Source organism: Salvia hispanica, chromosome 4 (assembly GCF_029641045.1).
Source record: "Salvia hispanica isolate PSC_SH4W2 chromosome 4, Shi_PSC_v1, whole genome shotgun sequence".
In the NCBI taxonomy this organism is placed as follows: Eukaryota; Viridiplantae; Streptophyta; class Magnoliopsida; order Lamiales; family Lamiaceae; genus Salvia; species Salvia hispanica.
This window is the reverse complement of record NC_142695.1, coordinates 6,549,988-6,565,995: the sequence shown is the minus strand read 5'-3', so window position 1 is coordinate 6,565,995 and position 16,008 is coordinate 6,549,988. Positions and strand designations below refer to the sequence as shown.

Genomic DNA, 16,008 nt, shown 5'->3' with positions numbered 1-16,008 from the left:
AACATGGAAAACAGAACCTATATTTTGTGATTAGAAGCTATAGAAAAGCATTATTTAAATTGATTTACAAAAACGAAATCTGCTTCATCCAAGAAAAAGCTGCAATTGGCAATAATTATATTTCCAATGCATCATACCCGTCTTCCCTACGTAGATTTGTTAATTTCTTATTTTAGCTATTTTATAATTTCAATAAATGTTTTTAATATTATTATAATGAATTCTATTAAATGCCGTATGTTTGTTTAATACTGAAATACCGGAACCAAAAATCCCAAATGAATACTACTCCTATATGCTACTCCATGAAGTAATGAACTATTTAATTTATTGTTTATATGTTGGCAAATTAGCATGAATGATACATTTGTCTTCCTAAAGCAGAATATAAGGAAAAAAATCTCTGAATAAAATTCTACTTAATTAATATTTGAAATATAATTATGAAAGAGAGATGAGTTGGGCAAGCTAGCATTAATGATACATTTTTCTTCCCAAAGAATATTATCAGAGAAACATGATAAAAATCTGTTAATACATTAATTTTATTCAATTAAATATTAAAAATATATTTATAGGATATATAGTGATGATCAATAGCGCAGACTTTAAACAATGATTTGTTGATATATGCAAAAGATTTGTTAATATAATGATTCTTTCAATTAAATTTTTTGACTCTATCAATATTTATTAATTAAATACTTCATTAAAGAAGAGTATGATATTTTCCTGGATTTTACACCCAAATAGTACTAAATATTCCCTTTGTCCAATAAACATACGTGCATTTTTTTCATTTTCGTCCGTCCTATGAAAATATATGTATTTCCATTTATGGAAAGTTGTCCTAAATCATTACTCATATGGAGTACATCATTTTATTTACAACTTATACCACTATACTCACCATTATAACTCATTAAACACTAATAATAATGTGAGTTTATTATCTACTAACACTACTTTAACTACTCTTTCCCTCCTCTCACTTACTTTACTAATTATGCATTAGGCCCCTGCTTTTTAAATTGTCCATATTTTTGTGGGACGGAAGGAGTATGATATTTTCCTCATGTTTAGAAACTATTGTTTTAACTGCTAAAGAGTACAAATATGTGCTTACTATTCATTGTCCATCCGAGCCTGATGCAAATGCTTTTGCAACAAATAAAGAAAATTATAGGGCGTGGTGTAAGGCCATCACAATATCGAACTGTTGCATGTTGGCTTCTATGTCAACTATAATTCAATATCAACATAGAGCATGAACATCGCTACCGAGATACTATCAACAATCTCAATAATCTTTCTGGTACTCGAAATTGAGGGGATAAGTTTTTAGCCTTTCGAATATCATGACTAAGGTTATGAAAGAAGGCACGTCTGTGAGGGACCATGTCCTCGAGATGATGAGATAGTTTTGGGAGGAACCATCTATCCCGAGTCCCAAGTAGCAATTGACCTTCAGAGTTTGACGACTAGCTATCAATAGTTCAAGCTCAATTTTGTGATGAACAAAAGCAATATTGAATATTTCTCATAAAAGAAAAACACCTTCTGATTCGATGAATAAAACATATTTATGGCACCTAAGACTTGAGCATGTTAACCATAGAAGGATTCAAATGTTGGTAGATCATGTTTACTTAAATATCTAAAAATAAAATTTATTTAACTTGTGAATACAATTTGGAAAGTAAGTGATAAGGCTCGTTTCATGCATCGGTTTAGAGTAAAAATCTGTGCATTTGGGGCGCTAATGTGCGTTATATAAGTTCAGGTGCGTAGTAAATCTGCCGGACCCAGGAGTTGCTGTTACCTGACCAGGCAAATGCAAAAGATATGGAATTGAAGTGAAAATCAGAAGTCGTCGCCCGGACCTGGGAGAATTAGAAGCTGGCGGCAGGAACAGAATAGAGCATGAGCAGATTCCTTTTTAAGAGTCTTATTCAAGGGCAAAAGCGTCAAATTACCAGAGGATGCCCTAGGGATCAGAGCCTCACCTATATAAAGAGCTAAACCTTGAAGAACAAAAAAGGCTCCTCGCTCACTTTTGAAGGCTCTAGTTCCATTTCCTTAGCTCCACACTTCAAAAATTCTCATTTCACTTGCTGCGCACTTGGAGATGGGGTGATTCCGGCTACCGTGGTGGTTCATCGTCGTTATTTTGCTGTTGTGTAACACCGCCTTGTGAAGGCGAAGAAACAATATTTATTTTGCTTTGTTTAGTTTGTTTTCGGTTTTAAGTACTCGTTCGTTTTAGTTTCGTAACTCTTAGTTGTTGACTTGGATCTACTGGATTTGAACCTATCTCTGCATTTATGGAAGTTTACCTTTGCTTTTGTTGGATTTTGTTCGGTCGAGCTTGTTCGGTTGTTTTTATTTTGCGTTGTTGAATTATTGTTGGAATATTCGGAGCTGAGATTTGTTTATTGGTTGCTGGAGGCTGTGGATTTTTGTATGGAGTTGTTTGGATTTGTTGAGTTATGTTGGATTTGAGTTGGAGTTTGGCAGATCTGGTGTTTCTGTTTACGTTTCTGCATGATCATGGCTATTTACGTTCTGTTTCTCCATTTCTTAGGTCCAGTAGCGTAGGTCTGTTAGTTGCGACTTTAATTTCTCGTTTTTAGTTTGGATCCGAAATCTACTCTGTTTTCATGATGTTAAATGCTCTGTTTTCTCTGTTATTCTCATTTGATTCCTGAAGAAGATGATGTTTGGTGGTAGTTAGAATCAGATCTGCTTTATGCTAGCACCTTTCTGCAAGACCTTTTACTTTTCTGCATGTACTTCTGCTTTTCAGCTGCTTTTCCAGACCCTGGTCGTTTAAGGAAATTGGTCCCCACTGTTTGTTTCTCCTTTGTTTGTCTAAATTAGGAAAGTCTGCCTAGTTACTTAACTCCAGTTTTTTTTTTAATTCTCAAATATTTTATTTCTTAAAGTCATGCATGTTCCGTACGTTCTTGTTTCTTAGACCCAGTAGGTAGAGTAAAGTAGTTTAAGTCTCTCAAACCCAATAGTTTTAGTACTCAACCCATAATTTGCGTGGCAGCAGCCAACCCCTTTTTTCCAAAACATCCTCAAATGCAGTTTCGTAGCACCTTCATCCTCGTGGGATCGATCCTTTACTTCCCTGTGCTAGTTGTAGTATAGTGGGTTTATGTTTTGAGGGAAAAGAGTGCATCCAACGACCCCTTTCTGATAGTTCCACGGTTTTCTAGCCTTAGAAGTCTAGTCAAATCCTTTGGACCTGTTAGATCGCGTGATATCATACCGCACCTGCACTGCACTCGTTAAAGCTCTAGTACTCTCAGTAAGATGATAAAGAAACCATTCAAGATCAAAGGTAAAAAAAAAAGTCAAATAAATCATCAAGATCAAAGGTCTTAGTTAAGAGAGTCAAATAAAACATATAAATTTATAGACAATTAAATCACAAAGCAAACAACTAATTTTTGCAATAGCTTGGATTTGATCTCACTTTCCAAAGAAGTGTATAAAAACAATATTAGGGCATATTAATAAAATTAAATAAAAATTGAAAAAAAAGTAAAGGTCAATAACATATGACCAGAATATGAATTTTGTCCAAAATATTCACTTTTTGAAAAATATGTTCATAACAAATGAAATCCTTGTCGCAGTGATCCTTTTTTGACGGTTCTGTTAAAAAACTAACGGTCATGCCACCGTGCAACTAGCGTTGACCATTAATTTTTTGACAGAACTGTCATAAAAAGGACTACTTCAGCCACATTTTCATTTGTTATGGACATGTTTTTCAAAAAGTGAATGTTTTAAACCAAGTTCCTATTTTGGTCATATGTTTAGTATCAAAATTGACCTTTACTCTAAAAAAATGTATAAAAATAGTATGGCATAAAAACATTATGTCTCCAAATCACTACCCATAAAAAAAATATGACTTCATGGATAAGGCTAAAACAACTTGTACATTCGTGAAGATGGTATGTTTTCACATTTGTTTAAATTAAGAGCAAAGGTCAAAGGTGATCATAAACATATGACGATTTTACGATTTTGGTCAAGAATATTATCTTTTGAATTATTGAGTCCTAAACAAATGAAAACGGACCGGATTTGGTACATTTTTTACACCGTTTATCTTTTTACAGTTAACTCCAATTAAATGACATTTGACTAGATTAGTACTTTTATATTTAATAGAGTAAAGGTCAATTTTGGTCCTAAACATATTACCAATATATGAATTTGGTCCAAGACATTCACTTTTTGAGAAATAGGTCCATAACAAATGAAATTTATGTCGATACAGTCCATTTTTAGCGGTTCCGTCAATTTTTTATGGTCCACCGTCAATTAGCAAAATTTTGACTCGATTAGCTTAATATCGGATTATTAGTCATCTAATTATTGTAAATGTTCAGGACGTATTTGATATTGATAATGAATATGTTGGACTAGTTTGACTGTATATTGTTCTATTTTTCTACTTCATCTTTGACGAAATTGTAGTTCATAATGCTATGTAGATGTTTCAAATCCAGTTTCAGAACTTTAATATGCATTTCAACATTGTCGGAATTCAAGAATATAGATTCAAGGGCTTACATTCAAGATTTTCAAAATTCAAAATCGAAGTTCAATTGCTTTATCGGAAACAGCAACTGAGATTGACAGTGACAGCTTCGTCTCGTGGATGGGCCGTCGTTGTCGCCGGAACTCCTGCAACAATGCGACCTCTCCAAATCCGACAAGTCCGACGGGTTTTGGACCAAGTTCATGTTTTTCATGTTTTTATTTAAGGGTTTTCTATTTTACAAATATTTTAGATATTTTAAAAAAATAAAAAATTAGCTACAGTAATAAAAAATGGCTAATCCGGTCAATAAAACACTTTATTACGGACCCTTTTTCAAAAAATGAATGTTTTGAACCAAATTCGTATATTGACCATATGTTTAGGACCAAAATTGACCTTTATTTTTTCATATTATTGTAAATAATAATTCCAGCACACTTCATCTTCTTTCTTCTATTTCTTAGATCTGAAATCTCACACTCCAAATTGAAACAACCAGGAATTGGACGGCTGCAGCATCACTGTCAACGAGGCTCAGCCTCCGGCAGCGGTGGCGGAGGCGGCGGTGGCTACGGAGGCAGTGGTTATGGCGGCAGCAGCCATGGGGTGACCATGGTAATGAAAGAAGAAGATGAAGTTTGACCGGTTCCGTCAAATGTTTGTACATTAGAATCCAATATTTGCAGATTTCAATTTGGCGGTGGATATATTTGACCTCTTGGCTCTTGTTTGGCGATTTTTATTCTAGATGAGATTATTTAGAGTATGTTTTCTGATGCTTGAAATTTGTTGTTCTGCGATGATCATTCAGGAATGCAATTGAATGGCAACTAGGTCAGGAAATTCGAATTCTTGCTGGCTGAGGTGGTGGCGCAGGGTACTGATTGCATTATTACTATTGGAGGGATACAGAGCAATCACTGCCAAGCCTTTGCTGTGGCTGCCAAGTATTTGAATCTCCAATGTTTGCAAATTTCAATTTGGAGTGTGAGGTTTCATTTTCATATCTAAGAAATGTAAGAAGAAGATGACGTTTGCGGTTAAAAAAAGCTGGACTTATTGTTTACAAAGTAATTAATATATTAATTAGAAATGCTAATCTCAAATAGACCAAATCCGATCAATTTTCATTTATTCGGATCAAATAATTTGAAAGATAATGTTCTGAACAAAAATGTTAAAATAGTCATACTCTTAAATTAATGTAAAATCATTAAAATTAGGAAGACAAGAAAAGCCGTGTATTTGGCGGGGTTTCTTGGCATTCAAACATTCGCAATATTCCATTGCATTGTATGAAAGCAATCTCAATTAGGGGTGGGTAAATGGTTTTCGGTTAATCGGTTAACCGAGAAACGAACTGAAACCGGTCGGTTATCGGTTAACCAATAACCGATATTTACGGTTGTCGGTTCGGTACCGGTTATACGTTTTTGCTCTAAGTCGGTTATCGGTTATAACCGATACCCGTCGGTTATAACCAATAACCGAATTAAATTCAATTTTAATTTCAATTATATGTTTATTTAATACTAGAAGAAATTATAATTTACTTTCAAACTTTGTCACAATGGAAGAACTTGTAATTTATATCTAAATTTTGTCAAAGTCTCGTATTGTAATGTCAAAAAAATCCATTTTAATTTATGTCACTAGCAATTATAGTATTATACTTATAAATTTATATCTCGAGGTCAATAAAGTGCTTAAGCATTACTATGTTAAATATAGAATAACCCTTCACTTATTATTGGAGAAAAGTTTTTAAATTATAGATCATGTAAAGTTTATGTCTTTTAAAGTGCCTAAACAATTTATGTATTACTTGTAAATAGGAGTATAATAATAATAATAATAATAATAATAATAATAATAATAATAATAATAATAATAATAATAATAATAACAATAATAATAATAATAATAATAATTATTATTATTATTATTATTATTATTACTATTATTATTATTATTATTAGTAGTAGTATTATTATTATTATTATTATAATAGTATATGAAAAGTTAAAAGTTAAAACCATAAACAATTTTAATTTCAATTATATTTTTAATTAATAATAAAAGAAATTGTAATTTACTTTTAAACTTTGTCACAATAGAAGAATCCGTAATTTACTTCCAAATTTTGTCAAAGTCTCATATTGCAAATTTGTAATGTCAAAAAAGTCTATTTTAATATGTGTACTATCAGTTACTTATATTTATAATATCTCAAATTCAATAAATTTTCTAAATATATTTTTATAAATAAGATCTCTCAAAGTTAACAAGTGCTTAAGCAATACTGCTATTTTAAAAATAAGATAACCTTTCACTTATTATTAGAGAAAGATTTTCAAATTTTAGATCATTTAAAGTTTAAGTCTATTAAAGAGCCTAAAAAATATATGTATTACTTGTAAATATGAGTATAATAATAATAATAATAATAATAATAATAATAATAATAATAATAATAATAATAAAATAGATAACAAGTTAAAAGTTAAAACCATAAATAATTTTAATTTTTATTATATTTTTAATTAACAATAGAAGAAATTGTAATTTACTTTCAAATTTTGTCCCAATAGAAGAAATTGAAATTTACTTCAAAATTTTGTCACAATAGAAGAGGTTGTAATTTACTTCCAAATTTTGTTAAAGTCTCATAAGTCATATTGCAATGTAAAAAAAAGTTAAATTTTAGCATAGATGAGGGGATGAAAAGGCCTTTAGATGTTGAGAATCTGTATGCTATTGATGTTATTAACCCCCTGGTCCAAGAAAATCTTGAGACGGAATTGATACAAGAACAAATTGACAACTCGGAGTTGAGCCATTCAATTGACAGAGAAGTTGTAGGATGGTGTGCAGCAATGAACACAACGAAGTTGACAGATGAGGAACTCACGGAGGCCATCATGGAGTGTTGCAGAAGTCCCGAGTCAGCCAAATCAAAGGGATCAGCTCACGTGGCTAGTCTGGAGAATTCTCCTGGGTCTGGGAAGGAGGCATTACCAGATATTGCAGAAAAAAATCCCTTGCCCCAGGAGACGAATGGAACAAAGAAGGAACTGAAGACACTTACGCCAGGCCTCAAGTATGCTTACTTGGAGGAGAATGAGACATTCCCAGTAATAGTCAACAGTAACCTGACCAAGGAGCAGGAGAAGGGGTTGTTGGAAGTCATCAAAAGAAACAAGAAAGCAATAGGGTGGACTCTCTCGGATTTGGTAGGAATCAGTCCAAATCTTTGTATGCACCACATTCGTCTAGAAGAAGGTGCGAAAGCTCATCGAGATGCACAACGAAAACTGAATCCGAACATGCGAGAGGAAGTCCTAAAGGAGGTGTTAAAATTGATTGCTTTAGGGATCATCTACTCCATTCCGGACCGCGAGTGGGTCAGTCCTGTCCATATGGTACCTAAAAAGTCTGGAATACAGGTTGTTAAGAATGAAAAGAACGAGCTGGTGCCCACTAGGCTGGTGACGGGTTGGAGGATGTGTATCGATTACAGGAAGCTGAACGAGGCCACAAAGAAGGATCACTTTCCCCTACCTTTCATTGATCAGATGCTAGAAAGATTGGCTGGCAAGCAATATTTTTATATCCTTGATGGATACATGATGCACTTTTTATTTGCACTATAAATACCTGCAAGTATACAGAGTAGGTATAGTATAGCAAAAGGTTAGTACCGGGTATCGAACACGGGGAAGATGTACACAAAGTGTCTATCTTCTACTAGAACTCAATTACTATCTGGAGAAACAAGAATTTTTGGAAAATTTTGAAAACAGTAAATATTAAAAACAGTAAACAACTAAATGCAAGCAAATCACGGAGAGAAAAGTATAGAGATAAGGGGAATTCCAGGGATGTGCTTTCACTTTTATGGTTATACAAATTCCAAACTACAATACCCTAGCACAGTTAATACTTTGAAAGGACGAGTCACCTAGCTTATGCTCATGCGATACAAACGTTGATTACTAACATTAGGGTTGTCAATCCTAACACGTAACTCCAAAAAGCTCCTAAGACCCTTGAAAAGTCCTCACTCTCAATTAACAGTGCCGTTTTAAAGGAAGCTAACTGTAGTGTCTACTAAGTGGATCTAACTCGCTAGAACTCTGTCACAGTTATGAAGCAAGTTGTATTGAATCATACATAATTGTGTCACTCAATTATGAAGCATCATGATTAACTTAGGGAAGAAACAAAGTAAAAACAAAACGGATATTAAATAGAAAACGGAATTGTATAACCAAAGTTGCTACTAACACATCCCTAGAATCCTATGAGTTTAGTTACACATGACTGAATAAACTAAAAACATAGATTGAAGGGAAAACAATTTGAACATAAAACTAAAGCAAATAAAACCCGTAGGTTGAATCCTTGTCGTTCTTGATGTTCTTGAAATCCTTCTCCAACTCCTTGCACAATTGAAGTACTCTAGCTTTTGATCTCTATGAATGTTGCAAGTAGTCACTCTCTTTCTCTATGAATGTTCTTGTTGTGTGAAAACTCCTTTTGATGAAGCTTGAGGTCCTATTTATAGGGGAAGATTATTCCTCATCCTAGAAGGAAAAGATCTTCAAAGTTTGGTAAATCTTGGAGCAAATCTAGGGTTGGTCGGATTCGCCGCCTTTCTCCGGCGGGCCGCCGCACCTTGGCCGGCGGTCGCCGCGTTGGAGTCCAGAGACTCTGACCCTTCGGTGGCGGACCGCCACATGTCCTCCGGCGGTCGCCGGGCGAGACTCTTCTCCTAGCGTAAATTTCCGAGGCGGGCCGCCACATAGCTCTGACCGCCGGGCGCCGGCGGTCGCCGTACAACTTCGCGGCGGTCGCTGGTCGCCGTCTGACTCCAGATTTGCAGACTATGCGTTTTTACTCCCCTTTTCGGCTCAAATATGCACATTTCTCACAAAACACGTCAAAATACCAAAATGTATAGAATATGCAAATAATGGACATGTAGAGTGATTTTGATAACAAAAACGGACCAAATAATGGCCTTAAAACAGTGCAAAATCCGGGCGTATCAACTCCCCCAAACTTACATTTTTGTTTGTCCTCGAACAAAACACTAAAGACACAAGAATAGACGCACGGAATGCACAAGGACTAGACGTCATAATTGCCTCAAAAGATGAAAGAATAGATTAAGCATGGATTAACACAATCAAATCAAGCAAGGCTTAATAGTGCACTTTCATTACTAACTCGTGGAACACCTTGAATTCAAGCACTCACATGTGGCAAACTTCCAAAGATGGGAAGTGTTCTTTCTCTCACTCTCAAAGTGTATAAAGGTAAAGTGTAAATCACTCAAATCATGCATCATGCAAAGTTTACCATAGGCTTGCTCAAAGTCTAATCCCTCCTCTACTCAATGTGATTAAGCATCAAAAGTCCGAAAGGTCTTTCTTTTCGGTTGTAACGTAGGCTCTTTGGTAGGTGAGGAATATTTGGCTAAAAAGTGACTCAAATATAAAAATATCCCAAGTAGAGTTAAGATGACTCCACTTTTCTAAAACTTAAGGCACTTCTAACACTTTATTTTTCTCCTTCAATTTACTTTCAATCCTTTGATTTTATTTTCTTTTCACAACCTTTCACACATTTTTTTTCTTTTTTTTTTTCTTCTTTTTTTTTTTTTTTTTTTTTTTACACATTCTTTCTTTTTTTTTTCCTAAGATCAAGCACATATTTAGAGTTTTTCTCAATTTCACAACTTGTACTTTCTTAATATTAAGCACACTACTTTTTATACTTTCCTCCTTATCTCTCCAATTCCTTTACAAAAGAAGATAACAAAAACTATACTAACCCAAGGAATTGTCCCCCCATTTATTTTGGCTTCCAAATAAAAGGCTTAAAGGCTCAAAATTGGCTCCAAAGGAAAAATTTGAGAGGGTCGAAAATTTTGGATATAAAAGTAGCTAAGAAAAGACGGCCTAACATCCTCCTAAATCAACTTAAATACTATGTAAACTTAGGCAGACTAGGAGCAAGTTCTAGAAACATATACATGCATACAGATAAATCACACAAGAAAGAATTTAAGGCTCAAATCTCACAAGGTAAAATCACGATTCAAGGCGAACAAGCAATTCACTAATTATGCACCTTTTCACCTAACCATCATATCAAAATGTTAAGGCACACTTAAACATAGATGGAATATAATATCATTGGCAACTCGGTCTAATGTGTCCCTAAGCATGCTTGTTTTTAAGTTCTTCATGTTATGTTCATGACATGGATTCAAGAAAACATTTTTAGAACACAAAAAATCTCCTACGGGTTTTTGGAAAATTAAAGCAAAAACAAACTAACAACAAAAAGAAAACCCTAAACTCACGGTCCACCACTTCATCCCCCCAAACTTATTTACAACAAAGTGTAAAATAAGTTTGTAGAGTCGGTAGGGACGTGAGTATACTACTGAAAAAAAAAAACGTACCCTGAAAAATTTCGCGTAGAGGTTGAGCGGGGTGAAAATTCGAAGAATTTCGAAAAATCGCGCTGGAAAATTGTGCCCAGGTGGCGGTCCGCCGCAGCTGTTCGGCGGTCGCCGCACGTCAAAGATGCTTTCCAGCGTTCAAAGTTTGGCACGTCAATAATTTTGGCGGCGATCCTTAGTAACCTTTAGCGAGCTGAGGAACTCGAGAGTATACTTTCGAAACGATGGCCACTTCCTTTGGAACATGTAGACGAGGCCATTCCCATCACCCACGTCGCACAACTTCCAAAAATCCTCCATGATCCCCAAAGTTTGGAGAGGGAAATCGTGGGGATATCTAGAAGGTGCCGTTTCTCGGGCCGACACTTTCTTCCACATAGCCTTTTGCTCTTCCGTGGCAAGGCTAATGCCAAAGTTCTTTGCATTCTCCGGTTTCCCTTTTGATCCCATTATCCTACAAAAGAAATTACACTCTTAAAAGAGCATCAACAAGTAAGAGATCAAAAGTTCCCCCAAACTTGCATTCAACCAAGTAAAAATCAAGAGATAAGAACTTATATGCAAGCTTGGGTAAAATAGCATCCCAATTTTTAGCATAATAACATTTTAAGCAAAAACAACCAAATTAGGACACAAAAATCATCCCCCAACGTGAATTCATCCCCCATGCAGAGACGTATCAACCAAATATCCATAAAAACCAACAATCTCTACAAAATCACAAATATTGCAATTCATGGAAGTAATAATAGCCTCACAATGCTATGAACATGATTGCTATTTTTAAACTCTAAAAACCAAGAGAGAATCATCATTCACAACTTAATAATCACCAACCAAACAAATTTTAAACCATAGAATTCAAAAATTCATACACATAATCATCCCCCATCATGAATTAAGAGATTCTACCGAACAATTCACCCAAAATAAAGCACAATCCATGGAAGAAGTAAAGAAAAACCCAGAAATTGAGTTAGGATTCATACCTTTTTGTGGAGAGAATTTGTAGAAGAAGAGCTCTAGACTTTGAGAGAATTGAGAGAATGATAGTGTGGGTGTGTGAATTTGGTGATTTATATAGGTGGGGGTTGTGTGCAAGGAAGGAATTTGAGAAGGAATGTGAAAAGGAATGGAAAACATACCTTTTATGGTGGAAATCCCGTCTCTGGACTGCGTGTGGCGACCGCCGCGTCTCTCGTGGCGGGCCGCCACATGGGCCTTCGTAAACAGCACTCCTGGCGGGCCGCCGCGGCCCGTGCAGCGGTTACTCTGGCCCGCCCTAAGCCTGCCCTAGGCCCGATTCTTCCTGCACATGTTAACACACGTGTGGCGACCGCCGTGCTTTAAGTGCGGCGACCGCCACCAATTTTTTTTTTTTTTTTTTTTTTTTTTTTTTTTTTTTTTTTTTTAACAGAACATAAAAAAAAACGAGAAAATAAAAAAAATAAAAGAAAATTGGGTTGCCTCCCAATAAGCGCTTTTGTTAAAGTCGTTAGCTCGACTTGAAGTGGCCCACTAGTTGGGCGGATCAATAACTCGAGTGTTGAAAATTGGCATAGGGAGCAATTTGGTCCCTAGCTTCTTCCACCACTTGTACTTCCCCTCTTTGGTTTTGATGACGTATATCTCGGGGTCCTCTTTGGGTGTTTTCTTTCTTTTCTGTTTCTTCTTCTGTGGAGCAGATGTAGAAGAATTAGCATCACCCTTTTTAGAAGAGTGTCTTACCTCTTTGACAATGTAGATAGTGGAGGTAGAAGGATCCTCCGCTTCAAAGGGATCTTTGGACTTGGTCAAGTCGGTAGCCATGACTGCTCTGCACTGTTGTTCCATTTTTGCCCGCTTTGCCTCCTCAAACTTTAGCATCTCGCTCTCGATCTTATAGGTGGATTGACCATGATTATCACTGATTGTGATCTCGCCACGACCTACATCAATCAAAGCTTTGCAAGTGGCAAGAAAATCTCTCCCTAAGATTAGAGGGACGTTCTTGTCTACTTTATGTCAAGCACAATAAAGTCGGCAGGAAAAATAAAATCATCAACTTTAACTAAGACATCCTCAATCATACCTACAGTCTTGATGGACGAGTTATCGGCCAACCTGAGTGTTACATCTGAAGATTTGAGTGGCCCGATGTTGAGCTTTTCGTAGTACTTCAGTGGCATGAGATTGATGGACGATCCTAAGTCGCACAGTGCTTTGTCAACCTTCCCTTCTCCAATTCGGCACCTAATGATGAACTGGCCCGGATCTCTTTGCTTCACTGCCCGTTCCTTTTGGATGATCTCGCTGCAATGATGCGGTAGCTTAAGGTCGGCTTTAGTCGGCTTTTTCTTCCTCATTACCGCCTCCCTTAGTAGCTTTGCATACTTTGGTATTTCCTGCAACGATTCAACAAGAGGAATGTTAGTATGGACCTTGCAAAACATGTTAAGGAAATGCTTGAACTGCTCTTCAAGCTTGAACTTCCTCTTTGGCTGAAAAGGGAGTACAATCCCGTTGTGCCGCACAAGCTCCTGCTTAGTGGACGATTCTGCCTTCTCTGTGGCGGGCCGCTGCGGGGTGTGCGGCGGTCCGCCGGCGACTGGGCAGTCCTGCCTGGTTGGTGTCTCTGCCGTCTCAGTGGCGGGCCGCTGCGGGGTCTGCGGCGGTCCGCCGGCATCTGGGCAGTCCCCAGATTTCTGCTTTGCCACCCATTTCTTGTTAATATCATCCACTCTTGCTGCTGCCTTTGCTCTATCCTCATCTAACTTCTTCTGAATTTGCTCCATTTGAGTGGTAATATTGGTTACAGCTGCCGAGATTGTGTTCATTCCTTGCTCGAGGTTGTTTATCCTTGCTTCGACCACTCCGATCTTGGTGTCATTAATCTTCCTATCTTGTGTAATTACTTCCAAGATCTTCGTGATTCCTTGTTCATACTTGTCTTCCTTCTTCATCGGCTCAACCACTCCTCCTTTGCTAACATTAAATCCTGCAGGGGGTTGCAAGTAATTATTGTTAGAATAAGAAAGATTTGGGTGCGGACGGTTCCCATTATAATTATTGAAATTGCCGCCCCCCTGATTAGGGCGATAATTGTTATTGTAGTTTCTGGGACCGCCTCCTTGCACGTAGTTTATTTCTTCCACAGTTGATATGGCAATTTCGGGTGCATTGACTGCCACTATGGAAGTTGCCGGAATTGGATCTTCCTTCCTCGAGATGTCCATTTGATCAATCCTGACTCTAAGTTCTGCTAACTCCTTAGCAAAAGAACTTTCTTCGGCCTCTTCTATGGCTGCTACTCTTCTCGTGGCATGCCTTTCCTTAGACCACCCCCGACTGTTGGTGGCGAACTCCTCGATCACCGCCATGGCATCCTCTCCTGTCTTTCTTAGAAATCCCCCATTTGCCCCTGAATCAAGCATAGCACATATTTTCTCGTTAAATCCATTATAGAGGATTCCTACCTGATGGTCTATGGAAAAACCATGGTTTGGGCACTTTCGAAGAAGAGCTTTGAAACGAGCAAATGCCTCATAGAGGGGCTCGTCATGGCCTTGTGTGAACTGAAAGATCTCACTTTTGAGCTTCAAAATAGTGCCTGGCGGGTAGTATTTGTCGAGGAAGGTAGCTACGATGTCCTTCCATGTGGAGACCTTTTCTGGTGGCATACACTCAAACCACTCCTTAGCAGAATCAATCAATGAGAATGGAAAAAGTCTTACCCGTATGGCATCGTCGTCGACACCATTTAATTTCAAAGTGTTTGCGATTTCCACGAATTTGGAGAGATGGCGGTTAGCATCTTCAGTCGCCCTACCTGCAAAAGGAGTTTGCTCGACCCTTTGGATAAGGGGCATGCGTAACTCAAAATTGTTAGCATCAATACGAGGGCCGTTAGGAAAAGTGATCATATTCCCATGATTGAACATGTTCATCACAGGTAATGTTTCTCTGTTCTTCTTTTCCATGGCTTCTCGGGCTGCTCTCTCCGCATCTCTCTCATCCATCAGCAACTTCACCATCTCCTGCAGCTTCTCAATATCTGTTCGGTCACCCATTGTTCCTGATCCTTTTTCACTTCTTATTATTCTACGAGTTCTTTCAAGTTCTAAATCAAGCGGCTCTAAGATGTACTTCCCAGAACGCGTTCGCATACAAAACCTGCAAGACTCGAAATAAAAAAAAAAAATAAATAAATAAAACAAAAAGCAATAAAAATCCAAAGTAGTAAAATTATCGTTTGAAGATATCACTCCAAAGTGAATTGTCTTCCCCGGCAACGGCGCCAAAAACATGATGCACTTTTTATTTGCACTATAAATACCTGCAAGTATACAGAGTAGGTATAGTATAGCAAAAGGTTAGTACCGGGTATCGAACACGGGGAAGATATACACAAAGTGTCTATCTTCTACTAGAACTCAATTACTATCTGGAGAAACAAGAATTTTTGGAAAATTTTGAAAACAGTAAATATTAAAAACAGTAAACAACTAAATGCAAGCAAATCACGGAGAGAAAAGTATAGAGATAAGGGGAATTCCAGGGATGTGCTTTCACTTTTATGGTTATACAAATTCCAAACTACAATACCCTAGCACAGTTAATACTTTGAAAGGACGAGTCACCTAGCTTATGCTCATGCGATACAAACATTGATTACTAACATTAGGGTTGTCAATCCTAACACGTAACTCCAAAAAGCTCCTAAGACCCTTGAAAAGTCCTCACTCTCAATTAACAGTGCCGTTTTAAAGGAAGCTAACTGTAGTGTCTACTAAGTGGATCTAACTCGCTAGAACTCTGTCACAGTTATGAAGCAAGTTGTATTGAATCATACATAATTGTGTCACTCAATTATGAAGCATCATGATTAATTTAGGGAAGAAACAAAGTAAAAACAAAACGGATATTAAATAGAAAACGGAATTGTATAACCAAAGTTGCTACTAACACATCCCTAGAATCCTATGAG

At 36.8% G+C, this 16,008-nt stretch overlaps 1 non-coding gene across 1 annotated transcript; it reads left to right on the top strand.

Annotated features, from left to right (window-relative positions):
• The first annotated feature begins 14,513 nt into the window (after positions 1–14,513).
• On the top strand, positions 14,514–14,620 carry LOC148927146 (small nucleolar RNA R71). Its single transcript, XR_016129718.1, has one exon. It is a non-coding gene; the product is annotated as a small nucleolar RNA R71 (small nucleolar RNA).
• Positions 14,621–16,008: the final 1,388 nt, after the last annotated feature.